The sequence below is a fragment of the Protopterus annectens genome, chromosome 9.part0 (assembly GCF_019279795.1).
Source record: "Protopterus annectens isolate FY-2018-M chromosome 9.part0, PAN1.0, whole genome shotgun sequence".
Lineage (NCBI taxonomy): Eukaryota > Metazoa > Chordata > Ceratodontiformes > Protopteridae > Protopterus > Protopterus annectens.
Genome location: NC_056743.1, coordinates 949,663,009 through 949,682,181, shown reverse-complemented (window position 1 = coordinate 949,682,181; position 19,173 = coordinate 949,663,009).

Sequence of the window (19,173 nt, the reverse complement as noted above, 5' to 3'; positions counted from 1 at the left end):
AATCCACAACAAATGCACACAACACCAGAATCAAAAGGTGAGACAGCTATCGGTCTGTGCTAGGTTATCCAGTCAAATAGTGAGCAGGACTCGAACAAGGATAAAAGCAACGTTTATTGAGGCACAAAAGAAATTATTTAGAAACTGGTAAGCGCTTTCATCTGCATTGCAGACTTCATCAGACAACTATACAGCAGAGATAGAACCATAGTTAACAACTTTTTGGCACCAAATCCAATCAAAAGATTATTACAAATAGCTGACGTCAACTTTTAAAGTGGCAGTGCATATAATTTGTAAAAACATATGTTAAGATCAAGTTTCCACACATAACAGCCATAAGTGTCGAAGTACATAATCTATTGATGTACTCCACAGCTAAAAACACATGGATAAAAAATAATAAATAGAATGCAATGATAATCATAATACCCACTACCATGAAAATTATTAAAATGTAATATATTAAATATACAACAATGTATAAATAAATAAATATAAATGATAATAAACTAATCTGCCAATTCGTGGCTAGTAGTCTACATAAACAGCACATATTTCACTAAAAGTAGCTAAAAACAGCAATTGTACCAGACTAACACTAAGTCACTAATATCACAAAATCTACATATACATAAAAAGTGCATAAAGGTTGTTCACATTCAACTTATAGTAATTGTAATAAAGGTGTAATGGAAATAAAGTCATTAATGCCTGGAGACTTTGTGGCATTAGTCTTCATCTGCCACATACTTTCCTTTTTTCCTAAAAGAGCTTTAAAATTACCTCCTCGTGGGGATTTTACTACCTGATCAATTATAGCAAATCTAAAGACATGAGCAACACCGTACTGTTTAATATGTCTAAATAAGGCATTGCTGGTATCTTAGACCTTAATCTTATACAGGTGTTCATAAATCCGTCTCCTAAATTGCCTTTCAGTTTTTCCAATATAGAAAGCTGTGCATGACTCACATTTTGCAAGATATATTATATTAGTGCTATGACAATTCCCTTTCATAAACTTAATATAAGTTCTATTTATGTCATCCAGTTTGCAGCCCTTGTTTTCATTTATAGCAAAACATTGTCTACAAGAACCACATTTTTTAGTGGAAACATCCTGCATCGAAAGATTATGATTATTTTTAGCACTCTCAAACAGTCTTTTAATATTTAGTCCCACCTTATATACACAACATGGTCCATTACCAACTTCATTTTTTACTTCCTCATCGACGGTTAGAATATTCCAATGTCTAAACAAAATGTTTTTAATTTCATTAACATGTGGGGAATACATTAGAACACATACTTTCTTGGACTCAAACCCCCCTACTTTACCGGGCTCTATGACACTGTTTTGACTATATACAGTGCCCAGTATTGGGGGGTACTTATTGCCCCATTCCCTTATAACATAAGTAACAATGTCATTCAGTAATGTTATCGGAAAATTTCTATTAATAAACATATTTTTGATAAAATGTATCTCCTTTATCATTACGTCATAATTAGAGGACATTCTGGCTGCCCGAATGCATTGCCCTTTAAAAATATTTCTTAAAATGTGTTTGGGGTGATTACTAGAAAATTCCAAATATCCATTTGAAAATGTTTCTTTTCTATAGATCTCTGACTGAAAACCAGTATCTGTGTGTCTTATAAATGTGTCCAAGTAAGCAATCCCATCAGAACTAACTTTGTACGTAAATTTCAAAAAGTTACTGGACTGATTTAAATGGATCATAAAATCATTAAAAAGTTCAACTGGTCCATCCCATAACAGAAACATATCATCAAGGAATCTTGTATAGTAAACAACATGCTGAAAATAGGTGCTGTTAAACAAATGCTGATGCTCCCATTCCAGCATAACTAAAATAGCAAAAATAGGGGCACAAGAAGCCCCCATAGCTACACCCCTTGTCTGTCTAAAATATTCCCCTTCAAAGTAAATATAATTATGATCTAATACCAGTTCCATCATGTCGGTTATCAAATTAATACGATCCCAACTGAGGTTAGAATACCTTCTTAAGCTCTCACTAAAATCTTCTAAACCTTGCATTTTAGGAATGCAAGAAAACACATCTATAACATCTATAGTTATATATAGCAGACTCTTTTTCCATTTTTCTATAGTAAGATTAGACAAAAACATCCATGAATCCTTTATGAGATGCGGTGTATTTCCATATATATGCTTAGCCCATCTGTCTATGGCTACACCTATATTAAAGGTCTTAGATTTACTGCCCAATATAATTGGGCGGAATGGGTGATCAAGTATGTCCTTATGAATTTTAGGAATACCCACTATTGTGGCAAGCACAGGATATTTAATATATTACATTTTAATAATTTTCATGGTAGTGGGCATTATGATTATCATTGCATTCTATTTATTATTTTTTATCCATGTGTTTTTAGCTGTGGAGTACATCAATAGATTATGTACTTCGACACTTATGGCTGTTATGTGTGGAAACTTGATCTTAACATATGTTTTTACAAATTATATGCACTGGCACTTTAAAAGTTGACGTCAGCTATTTGTAATAATCTTTTGATTGGATTTGGCACCAAAAAGTTGTTAAATATGGTTCTATCTCTGCTGTATAGTTGTCTGATGAAGTCTGCAATGCAGATGAAAGCGCTTACCAGTTTCTAAATAATTTCTTTTGTGCCTCAATAAACGTTGCTTTTATCCTTGTTCGAGTCCTGCTCACTATTTGACTGGATAACCTAGCACAGACCGATAGCTGTCTCACCTTTTGATACTGACAGGATAAAACACAAAAGGTATGAATGTGTTGAAATAGGACAAACTGGCATGTACCCAATGAAAGGTGTATGTTTTATATATATATATATATATATATATATATATATACGCATCATCATATATAGAGAGAGAGAGAGAGAGGGAGAGAGAGAGAGATATATGTCGATAAATGGGGATATACATATATATGTAGATATATAGATAGGTTAACAACATCTACATAACCATGGAGATACATATAAATGGGATACCTATCACATACCGACTGCTTTACATACCGGCATGCGTAATCCCGAGGCTTAAGGTCCGAAAGAACACAGTACCGAAACACCAGATGCGCGAGATGTAAAATCACGATGTTAAGGGACAGTTAGTCAGTGCTTCTGGTGTTGTGGTTCAGGTAGGTTACTGTGTGTAAGTGTGTTTCTTAGGGCTGTAGTGTGTGTAAGTGTGTGTTCTGGGTGTGGTGTGTCTTCTTGGGGGACTGTAATGTGTGGGTGTGGGTTAGCTTTGTGCATCTGTTTGAACGATCTAGGAGATAGAATATTAAAGTGGGGTACAGGGGGTGCAGACACCTGCATGGAGTGTGTAGGGGGGCTTGCCCACCTCTTCATATGTAGTGTAGGATGGTTTATTTGGATGTGGTGTGTAGCAGTGTGTCTGTGTGTGCGTGTGTGTGTACCATGTTCATGTTACTTTCTCGACTTACTGTCACTGTCGGTAATGTGGGGTATGGGAGTCTGGGCCCAGTACTGTGTGCGTCAGAACTGTGTGGATTTGGGATTCCATATGTATCCCGTATACAGTGGTTGAAGTGTTCATATATGTGTATAACATGGACCATAGCAATCACAGATTCCACCAAGACCAACCTTTATGAACAAAGGATATGGAGAGTATATGCCTATACACTATTACAAATATGTGCTATGGACACGAGCCAATGATAGTGTTACCACCTGTCCCACTTTGCAAGGGACAGTTCCTCTTTGGGCAGTTGTGTCCTGACCAAATATATTAAACGTGGCAAATGTCCTGGGATTGTAGGACATAATTATGTCCCATATGTAATGTAATAGTTGCATACAATAGTTCTTCCTGTATCTAAAATACCTACATGTTACAAGAAACAGGATAAGCAACTAAACTGCTACAAGAATAAGGTTATATTTAGGCAAGAAAGGAAAGTTATATCCCTTGTACTAACCATGGGTTTGTGTCGACCTGTACATTCTGATGTGTGTCCTGAAAATGTCCCTCTATGGCCATATAAAAAGGAGGCAACCCTAGCCCAAAGAGGGTCAGTCACCAACACAACTACAATGACTGCAAATACCTATCACAGAAATACACAGCTTTCATTACATTCTGATGTATTTCCGAAGGGATTCAAGGACTAACATCACCTGCATGCTATACAGGAACCACATAACAGTGCCTTAATGAATCAGCCTGCAATTACCATAGTATTAGTCCACTAAAGGATAGGTGTTCAAATAGGGAAGGAACCCTCATGCACATATCGATTATATATAAAACAGTTCCTACACACCTGCATCTGCTATGCACACCCACCAACATCAACACCATACCCAAACAAATTACAAGACAAGCTGTAATAACATCACAAATCATTCACTCACTGTACGACATCTGCAGAAGCCTTAACATACCTTGTCAGAGACACACTAACATGGCCCTATGTGAAATAGTTGCTGTTATACAATGGAACAGCTGCTGATGTTACAGGGTTTGTTTGCAATAATCCCGTTTCAGAGGGTTGTGTGTACACCGGGATGTATTAGCAATTACTGAGTAACAGCACAGTATGCTACACTTGTACACCAAATCAAGGATGTCTGGTGAGTACACTGTGAACCACATAACAGTTCATGCATAGCCATACAGCCTTGAGCTGCCCAAACATCCTTGCCAGACTTAAACATCTGCAGAAGTATCAGGTACAAACAAACCCTGCATAAGTAGCAATGTTCTGAAATATAACAGCTGTACTCACATGTAGAACACAATCGTCTAGCCATTACACACAATCCAAGGGAGTCATGAAGCTAATATATCTCTGTCTGTCTCCATATAGCTGTTGAAATACATCACAAACAACACATCCAGGCCATCTTCCTCGAAAGTAAGGCAAACGGACAACGCCCAAAAGGAGTACTCAGTTATACACCACTGTTGCCATGGTATTGGCTAATGGAGTAACTGCATAGCTGATGTGCATCTAATTAACTACTTTGGAACACCAATTGCTGGTCAGGATACCACATGTTACCGATATTTAACTAGAAAAGAATGGCTTATCGAACATTCAAACCATCCGTATATACCAGCAGAACGTTACAAAGAAGACTGAAACACAAACTGAAAAGGATTGAATCAACAGTTAATGACACCTCGGGTTACTAATAAGGTATGTAGAACAGTCAGTATGTCTGTGTATTTAGTACCTTTTCTGTAGTATTTAAAGTGCATGCAATCCATATAGTGGAAACAGTTATCTTGTAGTGATGTACTGTTGAGCATAGTAACGCTTGTAGTATTTGTGTGTACTGCTGTATGTCACAAGGCAAACACCGCATACACCACAAGGAATGCATAAGGGCTTTGAACAGAAATATTCCTCACCAGCCGCTGTCAGTGGCAGGGCTGGTCCAACAAGTATGTGCTATAACAGGGGATAGTATATGTTGATATATTGTAACAGTAGCCATATGTATGGGTGTATTACTGAGAATAACATGTCGAAGGTGGGCCCACTGTGCAATTATGAATTGCATTGTGGGATATTGTGCCAATAACTGTGTAATGTACAGTATTGAAGGAAGATATGTATTACAAGTTACATAACATTACTGTTATGTTAGGCAAACATTAGTTATGTCTATTGGCATTTACAATACACAGTAACAGGATACATATGTCTTTTAGTCACCCGACAATTTATCAGCATGATAGCAAAGTAAAATGGAAGAGCTAGTTAACTATCCATGCATATAGGACATGTAAAAAGTGCAAAGATAGATACTAGGCTGTCTTTCCAAGGGTATTTATAAACCTAGCTAGAGTGTGTTGGCTTTTGCCTCCCCCCATAGATTAGTTCCCTGTGCCTCTGACCGGCAGAGCCATTAGTTCCCTATGCCTCTGTCCAGCAGAGCCACTGCAGTGATCCACGGGGTACATGTCTGTCTCCCATCCACACATCAAGGTTTCCCTTGAAGAGTGCTAGTGAGGGGCCCTGCTTGATGTACATTGGAATCATGTTCCAAAGCATGGGGAGTGTCTGGGTCAGGAATCCATCCATCCAGCACATTCTAGTCATTGTTGTAGTAAAGTGTATATCCCTAGAGCATGTGGCTCTCAGGGGCCTCTGTTTAGGTGGAGCATATCTAGCAATACTGGGTTGGACATGGGCCTTGTATGTCATGCAGAGATCACCTGTGAGTATGCAGTATGCAAAGGAATACAGCTGGAGTTTCTAAGGTTGGGCTGCATAGGTCATCTGTTTGAGGTCAATAATCCTCTTTGTGTGGTACTGTTGTGATCTTCCAAGCTGTTGCAGTTGTCTTGTAAGGTATATCCCAAATGGGATGTTATATCCTTTAGTGGGTCTAATAAGTCATGAGTAGAGAGTCACAATGGCCTTCTTTGATCTGGATGCAAACCCATTAGAGATTAGGGGGGCCATGTAGAAGGATATTCTAACCACCTTGTCATTATGGGTATCGAGGAGAGATTGCTATCTACTGGGGTTCCCGGATCCCTTATTAGCTTTGCTGTATGTAGGGGACTAGCACCTATGTGGTAGTCCATGGGTAATTAGTTATATCCAAAGGGGATGACTATGCACATTTAGGCATTCAGCTTGATGCCATGATATTGACACCAGGTATCCGTCTCAGTGAAACCCTTCCAGAGGGTGTCTGTAACAGCTGGGGAAACAATTATGTCCCCTAGTTTGCAGTCATCTGCAAACCTTTTAAGCCAAAGGCCACCTATGCTTGTCTATACATCAGAGAATTATATACTGAACATGAGAAGTCCTAGAACTGAGCCCTGGGGGACGCCACGTGTAACTGGTATACAGTCAGACTTAGGGTATGCAACTCCCACTGTGTGGGTTCTGTCTGTGAGCCACTTTGCAAACCATCACATGACGTAGGGGTTAATGTTCAGGTGGATGGGTATGTTGATAATACTAGAAGGAGGAATAGTGTTGAAAGCCTATGAGAGATCTAGGTAGGCTGTGTGGACCTCCTTACCCTCATCTAATGCCTTGGTAACTGTCCAGCCATACACAACACTCAAGTGACCCATATCAGATCACATATTTCCTTTAAGGGGTATTGGCCATGTGCAGATGACCTACACCAGCCTTCCCATTCCCCATTTCCACTATGTAGCATGATGCATACCCTGAATAAATCCATGTCCAACCCAGTGATGTTGGACATGCTACATGTACACATCCTGATCTCAAACACATACTTCATGGACATCCACCTTCCACATGCTGAACAGATCCTTGTCCCATACACTTTACATAGTCCTGCCATACTATGCATTCCTGTCCATCAAAGCTGCACATCGCTCCCCTCTCAGACATGGTGTGATGACCACATGGTAAATGTATCATTAACCCTATGGATCAGTAATGTGGCACTGCTCCACCTGTCCACACAGACCCGCATGTCAGCTACTGCCAGGTAACCTTTCATCCTAGATTCATACATGGCCCATGGCATATAGCCCACTAGTTGACTTTGACTGTACATGCTATAGTTGATATCCATCCCTGCAAATACCACCTGGCTAGCCAGTGTCCCATGTGTATCACATGTGCAACACAGGTGATACATGGCAGGATGTTGAATTGCTGTACAGTGCCGTGTAGATGTGTATGGCAGAACACATACATGTAAAATCTTATGTGAGCAAGTCTGCAGGGTCACAGGTCATGTCTAAGGCAGTGTAAGTCTTTATATGTGACATATACACAGCATCAAGTTCGACTGCATTAATGTGGACACATCCAGCCATGTGCTGATAGGTAGGAACACCAGTACAGGCAAACAGACATGCCCACATCAAGATAGCATCCACATGGAGTATGAGCAATGTAAGCAGGCGACACACACACGCATATATGGTGATAATATCCACTCAACATTGAGTGTCACATGTGTGTGACACAAACACGTCAATGTCATGTAGGTTTGCAAATACAACTATTTAAATGTAATAAATGCGATACACATGTATGTTCAGCTGTAGCTCTGTATGTCTCTGTGAGTTACTGTGACCTGTCTCAACATTAAGTCTTCCAGGTATGCCACGTGCAAGGCTACCCCCTTTTACCCGCTTGGAGGATGAGGCCCTCATCCCATACCTACTTGACAATCATGATAGCCTGTTCAGCCATGTGCCACAGGATGCACAGTAGCGGGATGCCCTGTGGATGGAACTTCGCAGGAGGGTTAATGATGTGGGTGGCCACAACTGCACATACCAGCAGGTGTGCAGACACTGTACAGACCTCATTAGACAGGCAAAACAGCGTGCGAATGCAATCGCCAGGGAACAAGGTGCAACAACTGGTGGACCGCCAACCCAGCCCCCACTCACATGTACCGAGGAGCTACTGGCCAACCTGGGGACACCTGCAGAACCACATCCACAAGCCTTAGCCTATATTGTGGAGGTGGTTGTCTCTCAACCACTGAGCCTGGTGTTGCCTGGTAAGTCAGTACTGCACATATAACAACTATATTCCATATAGCTGCATGTGTCACTGTACAATATGTAATATAACATCATATTCAAGGCATGTATACACACATGCCGCATACTATAGTACGCTACTATGTGTATGCACACATGTCCATACACCATAGTATAGTCTATTGTACTGGTGTATGTCTTAACATGCACATTGCACGCTGTAGCCATTATACAGGCATGGATAATGCTCATACTGCTGTGTTACTCCTATTTAGGTACCTCTGTTGTTCTCCTGTGACAGCAGCCTGTTGCAGGTGAGACTATTATTTATCAGGAATTGTAATGCACAGATCTATTTGCCATGTAGACATTTACAACATGTACACATAATGTATGGTCCTGTCACAATATACAGGTCAGACCTGCAATGCATCACAATGCCTACCCATGTGCAACACTTGCAAACTGTGTGAATCATCTCACCAACATGAATCCTCACAAACTGTCATTGCCAGATGTGTGGACAGCTGTGCATATAATGGTGGAGGTGCTGTTCACTGTAGGGACATGTACTACAGATCAGATCTACACATGTGGGGAATACAAACAGTACTACACAGTGGTCTGGAGTATGGCCAGCCCACAGGATTCACTAGTGTGGATCATAGACCTGCTATGAATGCCACACAATGTGATGTGCTATCTTGACATGTACATGACATCTAGTGGCCTGGTTGCAGCACTGCCTACCTAACCTGAAAACATATCCCACATACCACCTTTTGTCTGCATAACCCTGTCGTCATTGGAGCATATGACATCTATGGGTGTATGCCATATGGGACAACACAGACATGTGAAATAGATGCCCATCACAATAATTTGGCCAACACGTGTACACACATGGCCATGGAGGGTGGCCAGAGACATGGAGCAACACACACAGTAGACGTGATGTGCTTGTGTGTACACCCTGTCGTACAATGGCTACACATGCTCCAACCATGGCCTTTGTGTAATGGTTATATTGTAGATGTGGAACAATAGACATCCTACAGACCTGTGCACATCTTGTATAGGCATAACATCAAACCATCACATAAGATGTGTTGAACATCTTGAGGGTGTCACGACAGCAGTCACCTGTACAGTATCCACATCAGCCCACAGATACAGTACATTTCCCTTGCTGGTGTTGGACATCAATATCATACGTGCTCCTCATGTCTGTGGTACACAGATGTCATGTGGGACATGGTGTACCGACGTGTTCGCCATGTCTGGCCATAGTCGCCAGTCAGCAGCAATATGGTTGCAGATGTGCAGGGGTGTCATCCGTAAACCCATCAGTGACCTGTGTTACAACTTCCACATCATGGTTTAGTGTGTATACACCTCAGTGACATAGGTAACATTACACAGTATATATGTATTGTATCTGAACACAGTCATGGCTATGAACTGTGTCTGTAACTCACACTGTATAGCAATAGAGATGCCTCATGATTCCATGCAATGGCCATGTGCATTAGCTAAATGTGCAGTATATCTGTAGGAAGGACAGACAATACTGCATTAGGACACCATTGCCCCACTGTATATTTGACATGATACCATTGTGTTAAACATGTATGCATGTCATTGCACACATCAGCAGATCACATGTCATACTACATGTGATTGTCAAGGTCATATGCCCACATCAGGCAGGTGTACTGTTAACCTGATCTGGTCTACATGGTGTAACACAGGGATGCATGCTAACTGCTACTATGATTGTGTAATTTGCATGCCATCTGCTATAATACATGCATGCTGTTGTGTGCAACCCAGGGATGTATGATAACTACCACTATTATTGTCTCCGCTGCATGCTGTCTGCCGTATCACATGCATGTTGCATGCCTTCTGTCATATCACATGTGTGTGTGTCTGCATGTGTCTATTGTATAGAATGTAATGTAGTTCTTGTCTGCCCTCACAGGTGATGTAGGTGCGTTGCCCTCCTGCAGTACATCTGATGTTAGTGTCCCCACAGACTCTAGCAGTGGTAAAGAACATATGATTGAGTCACAGACAGAGTTGTCAGGGGCTGAAACTGTGCCATTGGTTGCCATTCCAGCTATACCCCCCTCATTCCCGCACACAGATCCCATGCCTGGACATACCCCATCACCAGTGGCCATAGAGGAAGGACAGTTGGTGCGTGGTAGCTTGGAACAGGAAAGTGTGGGGGCTATGGAAGGTGTGCCTGCACACCATGGTGTCATCCAACTGACTGGTAGTGCCCCACACAGGCACGTGGCCATTGCTGCTCATAGGAGGATCTCTGGCCAACATGCTCCTGCAAGACAGAGCGCACAGGTTATTGTAGGACTGCTAGTGACACACGTGTGAGCTGTCCACAGCAAACATCCATCTGCAAAGATGCCCCACCACTTAGTTATTTCCACACATCTGTCCATACCTGAGGTACATCTTTCCATACATTCAGCATATCACCATATACAGGTGGCTATGTTGAGGATGTATTGCAACTGCATGATGTACTAGGATACATGTCACCTGCATACATCAGCAACTGCACACGCATGTTATCTGAACGCAAAACACTACGTGTACAGGTGTGTAGGTCCTACAATCCTGACATTTGGGCATGTTTGTAGACATTGCAATCAGTGGACATGTGTAATGACATAGATGACACATGGACTGTTGTATGATATGATGGGTGTAATTGGTGACCGGTACAGAGGGAATGTTACCTCTGTAAATATTGATATCACACCTTATGTACTGTTAGCATTCAGCAGCCATGGACCTACATTCCATGTGCATGTGTGTAATGGCTGTAGCCACCTGTTTGCACAAGGGACAACAACAGCAATGCTATTTATATGTATGTTGTGTTTGTGGCATGTACATACCCAGGGAAGGTACATGTATGTCATATCCATACATGAGGGTGTGTGCTGGTGTACAGCAACAGTCATCTGCTAATGGTGGAATGTACCGAGGGCCCCTGGTATGTGTACAGCTGACCTGGTTACAGACAGTGGTATCATTGCATTGCATAACACATGATGCAACCGTGTCAGTACATGGGTACTCTCTACAGTTGATGTAGAGCGTGGCACAGTACACAGGTCAAGGGTCACATGGTGGTGTACAATTATATGTCCTTCAACATGTATGGATGCATGTTGGTGGTCCGAGGGCATGGTGGTGTCTGAGGTTTACAACCTAGAATGCAGCATGTGACACTGTGCCCTGCACATGACTCATCTGTGATGCCTTTCATGGGGGTACTGGTCAGTACATGTGTGTGGCCTTTATGTATGTGGAGACACCACCTGGAGCAGTCTGTACCTGTGTTATGGCCCACATGTCTGGTTCTCAGGTATATGGTGGTAGTGCTAGGTTCTGAGGTATATGGTGGTAGTGCTACTGTGCACTACAGAGCCATCAGCCATCAGCCAGGTGTTCCTCACTGCACAGATGTCAGTACTCCCCATTGTTAGATCTACAGTGACCAGCTGCGATTATGGATGCTACACATCTAGCACTGGTTAGCATAGGAAAACAATGCAGTTGTCCTGTAGGTGTCAGGGAGTTATTCTGTGTTTAGGACATTTGTCTTGGAATGGCACTGTGTGGGCGGATGCGACTTGGGTATTATTCCCACTCCCTTGAATCATGGATGCATGTAATATGTATCAAAGGCCTGTCTACTGTCAGCCATGTCATCTCAGAATGACAACAGACATTGTGTAAAAGACCGGTGTCAATTATGTGTAGAGCAGTGCATTCCAAACAGCCCTGTGCTACTAAGTGTGTGAGCATGCCCAGTGACACCTTGTGTCGGTTATGTGCCTCTGTGTATGTGCATGGCCATTTTAACCCTGTATAGTGGTAGTAGTCGTCCATTCCACAGATGGGCATACTCCAGGTCAGGATGGATTCCTACTTTAAACACACAGGTTCACAGGTATGTACATCTTAACTGCCAGCATCCCTGTTGATGTCTGCATTCATAGAAGGTCATAATGACAACCTTGACATGTGTAGTCTGTGTGGTGCAACTCGTAAGTATGTAGTATTGTAATATGTAAATAGGCAGGTGTTCTGTTCCCACCACTGGCGTGTGTGTGTATATCTGTTCCCATTTGCCAGAGGACTATAAATTGCTTTTAGACTGCTCACACTCCATACAATTCGTATACCCACCTTTGGCAGGGCAGATGATGACACCCACCTACAAATACACATCTGGGAGTGCTGTGTCCCAGTAATCTTGGTAGCATGTTCTGTAACTGCGTAATGCTGTAGTGTAATAAAGTAGTTAGGTCGATGTTCTAGTCCCACACTTGCCATGTGTGTCTGTTTGCCTGAAGACTGAGTAATGCTTTTAGACTGCTCGCACTCCATACATTTCTTATACCTACCTTTGGCAAGGCTGATGATGTCACCCATCTACAAATACACCTTTGGGAGTACTGTGTCCCAGTGATCTTGGTAGCGTGTTCTGTAACTGCGTAATGCTGTAGTGTAATAAAGTAGTTAGGTCAGTGTTCTAGTCCCACACTTGCCATGTGTGTGTCCCTGAGGTCTGAGTGATGATTTTAGAATGCTCACACTACATACTTTTCTTATACCCACCTTTGGCAAGGCTGATGATGTCACCCATCTATAAATACACCTCTGGGAGTGCTGCGTCCCAGTAATCTCGTTAGTGCATTCTGTAACTGTGTAATGTTGTAGTGTAATAAAGTAGTTAGGTCAGTGTTCTAGTCCCACAATTGCCGTGTGTGTGTGTGTGTGCATGCATTTTCCTGAGGACTGAGTAATGCTTTTAGACTGCCACACTCCATACATTTCTTGTACCCACCTTTGGCAAGGATGATGATGTCACCCATCCACAAATACACCTCTGGGAGTACTATGTCACAGTAGTCTCGGTAGCACGTTCTATAACTGCGTAATACTGTTCTGTAATAAAGTAGTTAGGTCAATGTTCTAGTCCCACACTTGCCGTGTGTGTGTCCCCATTTGCCTCAGAACTGAGTAATGCTTTTAGACTGCTCACACTCCATACATTTCTTATACCCACCTTTGGCAAGGCTGATGATGTCACCCATCTACAAATACACCTCTGGGAGTGCTGTGTCTCAGCAATCTCAGTAGTGTTTTCTGTAACTGCGTAATGCTGTAGTGTAATAAAGTATTTAAGTCAGTGTTCTAGTCCCACACTTGCCGTGTGTGTGTCCCTGTTTGCCTGAGGACTGAGTAATGCTTTTAGACTGCTCACACTCCATACATTTCTTATACCCACCTTTGGTAAGGCTGATGATGTCACCCATCTACAAATACACCTCTGGGAGTGCTGTGTCCCAGTAATCTTGGTACCACATTCTGTAGCTGCGTAATGCTGTAGTGTAATAAAGTAGTTAGGTCAGTGTTCTAGTCTCACACTTGCCGTGTGTGTGTGTGTGTGTTACCCGAGGACTGAGTAATGCTTTTAGACTGCTCACACTCCATGCATTTCTTATACCCACCTTTGGCAAGGCTGATGATGTCACCCATCTACAAATACACCTCTGGGAGTGTTGTGTCCCAATAATCTCGGTAATGCATTCTGTAACTGCGTAATGCTGTAGTGTAATAAAGTAGTTTGGTTGGTGTTCTAGACCCACACTTGCCATGTGTGTGTGTCCCCATTTGCCTGAGGACTGAGTAATGCTTTTAGATTGCCACACTCCATACATTTCTTATACCCACATTTGGCAAGGATGACGATGTCACCCATCTACAAATACACCTCTGGGAGTGCTGTGTCACAGTAATCTTGGTAGCGTGTTCTGTAAATGTGTAATGCTGTAGTAAAGTAGTTAGGTCAGTATTCTAATCCCAGACATGCCAAATGTGTGTGTGTGTGTGTGTGTGTGCCTGTGTGAGACAAGTACAGTGCTTTGTAGTATTCGCCATAACGCGTTCCCTAAACATGTATTGCTGCAGTGTGATACGGTAGGGGTTTGTATACAGGACATGGCAAGTGTGTGTTTGTCTGTCAGAGCCTGTGTAGAGGTGGCCGTGATTGTCTTACCATTGGACATGTTTGGAAGCGGGTTTTGTAGTTTTCCTATATGGTATCTGTCTTATGACATTGGCCACCTCACAAGGAGTACAGCTGTCAGTCAGCCACGGGACTGTGTTGGCAAGCCATACCCATACATCTGGCAAAAGGCCTGGTGAACTAAGTATGCAGCCCTAATAGTACCCGGAATATGTCCCGCACCCATTTGCCATGCACAAACAAAGTTGCCTAGGATATCCCACTATGTTGCTAGTACCATGCACATTGAGGATAAATAGTAGGCATGGTTTGAATGCAGTGGCCTGCAGAGGACATGGCACCCTGTAATCTCAGTAGTGCATTCTGTAACTACGTAATGCTGTAATGTAATAAAGTAGTTAGGTCGGTGCTCTAGTCCCACACTTGCCATGTGTGTGTGTGTGTGTGTGTGTGTGTGTGTGTGTGTGTGTGTCCATTTGCCAGTAAGCACATATATGCGGACATTGTGCCTTCACTATCTTCCACACTGAATGCCTGCAACATATGTGGTGCCATCAAATGTGATCCACAAAGGCCAGACAATGCTGTACACATGTGCGCTGTATGGATCCATGCCACTGCCACCACATAATACCTGTATCATACTATCCATGCAGGTGCAGGGCCGATCTGCTCACTATAAGCAGGTTTCGCCACACCAGGCCAGTATTGGCATATCTGGGTATAACAGACTGTGTACAAAACATGTGTCTGCCAAACCAGGTACACCTGTACATGTCACTGTACAGTATTGCGGGACATGCACATCCCAGGCAATGTCCATGTGAAGGACTATCAAACACAGTCATGGCATGCATTGCAAAGCTATGGCCCTACACATTGGTAACCAGGATGTCAGGCCAGATAATGCTGTACCCATCTTGTGGGGCTTGCAAACACTACACCCCTGCACTACACACCATTGTCGGGTGACGCGATGCCAAGGATTACCCCTACCCCAGCCTTGTACAGCCATCTTGCACAGCCAAACACTACAAACCCATGGAGCAATGCATACCTGCATGCCAGTGCTGGCACCCTGAGTCTGCATGTGGGTTGTGATGCTCCCAACCATAGTCACTCCCAGTATAAACCTCATTGGCATACTAACAGTTGTCAAGCACTTTCACATGCCCTAGCCCATAGAACCTCCAGATATCCCCTGTGGTGCATGTGGTCTTGTGCATTACTGCAGTGTGGCAAACTAAGTAGTTACATTGTGTATTTGTTGCCCTGGCAAAGGTGTCAATGCATGTCCATTAGAGAGTGTGGTTGTGGTAACAATGGCATCTGTTCATGTGGACAGACATATGTGCCACACCTAATGTATGTCTACTATATCTGTTGTAGATGTTACTCACTTACACACATGCTCTTACAGCACAGCAACTTGTCACCTTTGTGGCACATGTAGTAACGTCATGCACACGTAATAGTAATGAGTAGTCAGGGGTTTGACCCCCTGTACTGTTCAACATGTGGCAGATGATGCTTATGGTTAAGTCTCCAAGCCCTTCCCTGGTGTACATTGCCTGTCCCACCCACACACTCTCTGGTGGATGTGAAGGTGTACACCTGCACAGCAGCAGCATGTGTATTGTAAGTGATAGAAATGGTCAGGTGATGGCCACTGCACTTATTGCAGTCCTCCTCTAGCTGATTGCATGTGGTACAGCTGTGATGGTGTTCCCATAGCCATACACATGATAAACACAGTACACTATCTGGAGAAACATGTTTTTATCTGGCCATGACAGTCACTGTGAATGGTCCAGACGTAAATACTGTACATAGCTCTCTCTACCTTCTCTCTGTTACTTTCCTCCCTACTTTTTCTCCCTTTCTTTGTGCTCCCCTTCTAATTGGTACAACACCAAATATAATTATACTTTCTTTTCTAAAACATTTTATAATTGTATGTATAATTACATAAATGTATGTTTGTTTTAACTGTATGTAATAAGGAGCTTTTCTCTCCAGACCTAAATGTAAAACTCTATATTTGTTCTAATTGTATGTAATACGGAGCTTTTCTCCCCGGGCCTCCACTAAAAACGGGCCCTCTGGGCCCAGTGGACCTCCCCGGTTATCAAACTGGAAATAAATAAATAAATGTTTGTGGTAATGTCCCTTGTCTGTATATCTGCCATGGCGTATTTCTAATACACATTAGTTGTGTGTGCAGGGTCCTGGTTCTGACCCTTGCAAAAGACGTTTATTTGGTTGCAGTGCAGAACAAGCCCACTGGATACAGAGGGAGTAAGGCACATTAAAGCAGTTGGGAGCGGGTGTGTGTGGGTTTGTGCAGTGTTAAGCACTGCTGACCTCTGGTTACAGCCTCTTACACTCGGGTAGCCTCTACATTGCTTTACCAGTGCAATACTCGCATACTGGTAGCCAAACACGCTTACACCCGCTCGCTCCCACACTTGCAAATGCACTGACATTTGTGCTTGCATCTGTCACTCACACCCCTGGGTGGGAGCAATGATGACAATATTACCTTGTGATGCCTATTACATTAGACTACATGACTACAGTATCAGGATTGGCTGCCCATTAGGCGATGGCATCGCATTCGACTGTACGGAATCAGCGGCCTGTCCAGTGAATCATTCATATTTGTGTGTACCTCATACAATGTGCTCCCACCTTGTGATGCCTATTGCATCAGACTACATGAATCCAGTATCGGGAATGGCTGCCTATTAGGCGACAGCATGGCGTTCGACTGTATGGAATCAGCGGCCTCTCCAGTGAATCAATCATATTTGTGTGTTCCTCATACAATCTGCTCCCACCTTGTGATGCCTATTACATTGGACTACATGAATACAGTATTGGGAATGGCTGCCTATTAGGCGATGGCATGGTGTTCGACTCTACGGAATCAGCGGCCTGTCCGGTGAATCAATCATATTTGTGTGTTCCTCATACAATCTGTTCCCACCTTGTGATGCCTATCACATCAGACTATATGACTATAGTCATAGCCGGTCTTAGGCATAGGCCAACTAAGCGACCGCCTAGGGCGCCGCTTTAGTGGGGGCACTTTACCAGTATTTATTTGGTGTAGGTAGACCAGGATGGGGGCACTGGGTGGTGTGGTGGGGGGTGCCGCCGTGCCCTTTACCTAGGGCACCAGTTAACCTAAGGCCGCTCCTGACTACAGTATCAGGAATGCCTGCCCATTAGGCGATGGCATGGGGTTCGACTGTACGGAATCAGTGGCCTGTCCAGTGAATTAATCATATTAATTGTGTGTTCCTCATACAATCTGCTCCCACCTTGTGATGCCTATTACATTGGACTACATGACTACAGTATCGGGAATCGCTGCCCATTAGGCGACAGCATGGCATTCGACTGTACGGAATCAGCGGCCTGTACAGTGAATTAATCATATATGTGTGTTCCGCATGCAATCTGCTCCCATCTGGCTGATACATGGGAACCGAGACTCTTCAATGCAGACAAGTAGTTGGGTTGTGGGAGCTACATCCGTCGGCCGAGTCATGCTACCGCATACCTATTATAGGTTTGCCACCTTTTCAATTGGCCAAGGTGGAACTTTAGGGTTACCACCTGTCCCACTTTGCGAGGCACACTGCGAAAATAATCAAGACATAGCAAATGTCCTGATTACAGGACATGATTATATTCTACGTTTCATTAATAGTTGCATAAAACAGTTATTTTATATATGAAACTTCTCTATGTTATGTGAAGTAGCATAAGCAATTCAAATGTAACTAGATTAAGCTTTTATTTGTACAAATAAGTATAATCCTGTACTATGCATAGCTGTAGGTATGTTTTGTCCTGGAAAGTCTGACATTTCTACAGAACATGTCCCACTTTGGCCATTTGGAAAGGTGGCGACCCTATAGGTTCATAGGTTCATAGGTTCATAGGTTCATACTAGGCTATCTGCCCTGGGGCAATTATAAGCCTAGCCCGATTCTGTATGGCTTACACCACCCCTTGATTTGAGTATACTGTGCCCTTTTTACAGTTTAGTTTACTGTGTCTCTGTCTAATAGTGACATGGGAGTAATCCCTGGGACAAACCTACTATCCCCCATCCACTTATCGAGATTCTTCTTGAAGAGATTCAGTGAGGTGCTCTGCCTCACATGAACTGGAATTCTATTCCAGAGTGAAGGGAGCCTCTGGGTTATGAACCTGTCCCTCCAGCAAGTTCTATTTATTTCTGTGCTGAGGTTCAAGTCCCTCGAGCATGTGGCTCTAAGGGATTTAGATTTACTGAGGTGGAGCATGTCCATTAATTCTGGATTTGACATAGCTTTGTATGTCAGGCATAGATCGCCTCGAAGTAGGCAGTATGCAACTGAGTAGAGCTGGAGTTTTTTTAACCAAGCAGCATATGGCATCTGTTTGAGACCCTTGATCCTCTTGGTGAGATACTTTTGGGGTCTTTCTAATTGCTGCAGGTGTCGGGTAAGGTACATCCCAAAGGGGCATTGTATTCTATGATGGGCCTGATGAGGGATGAATAAAGAGGCACGATTAC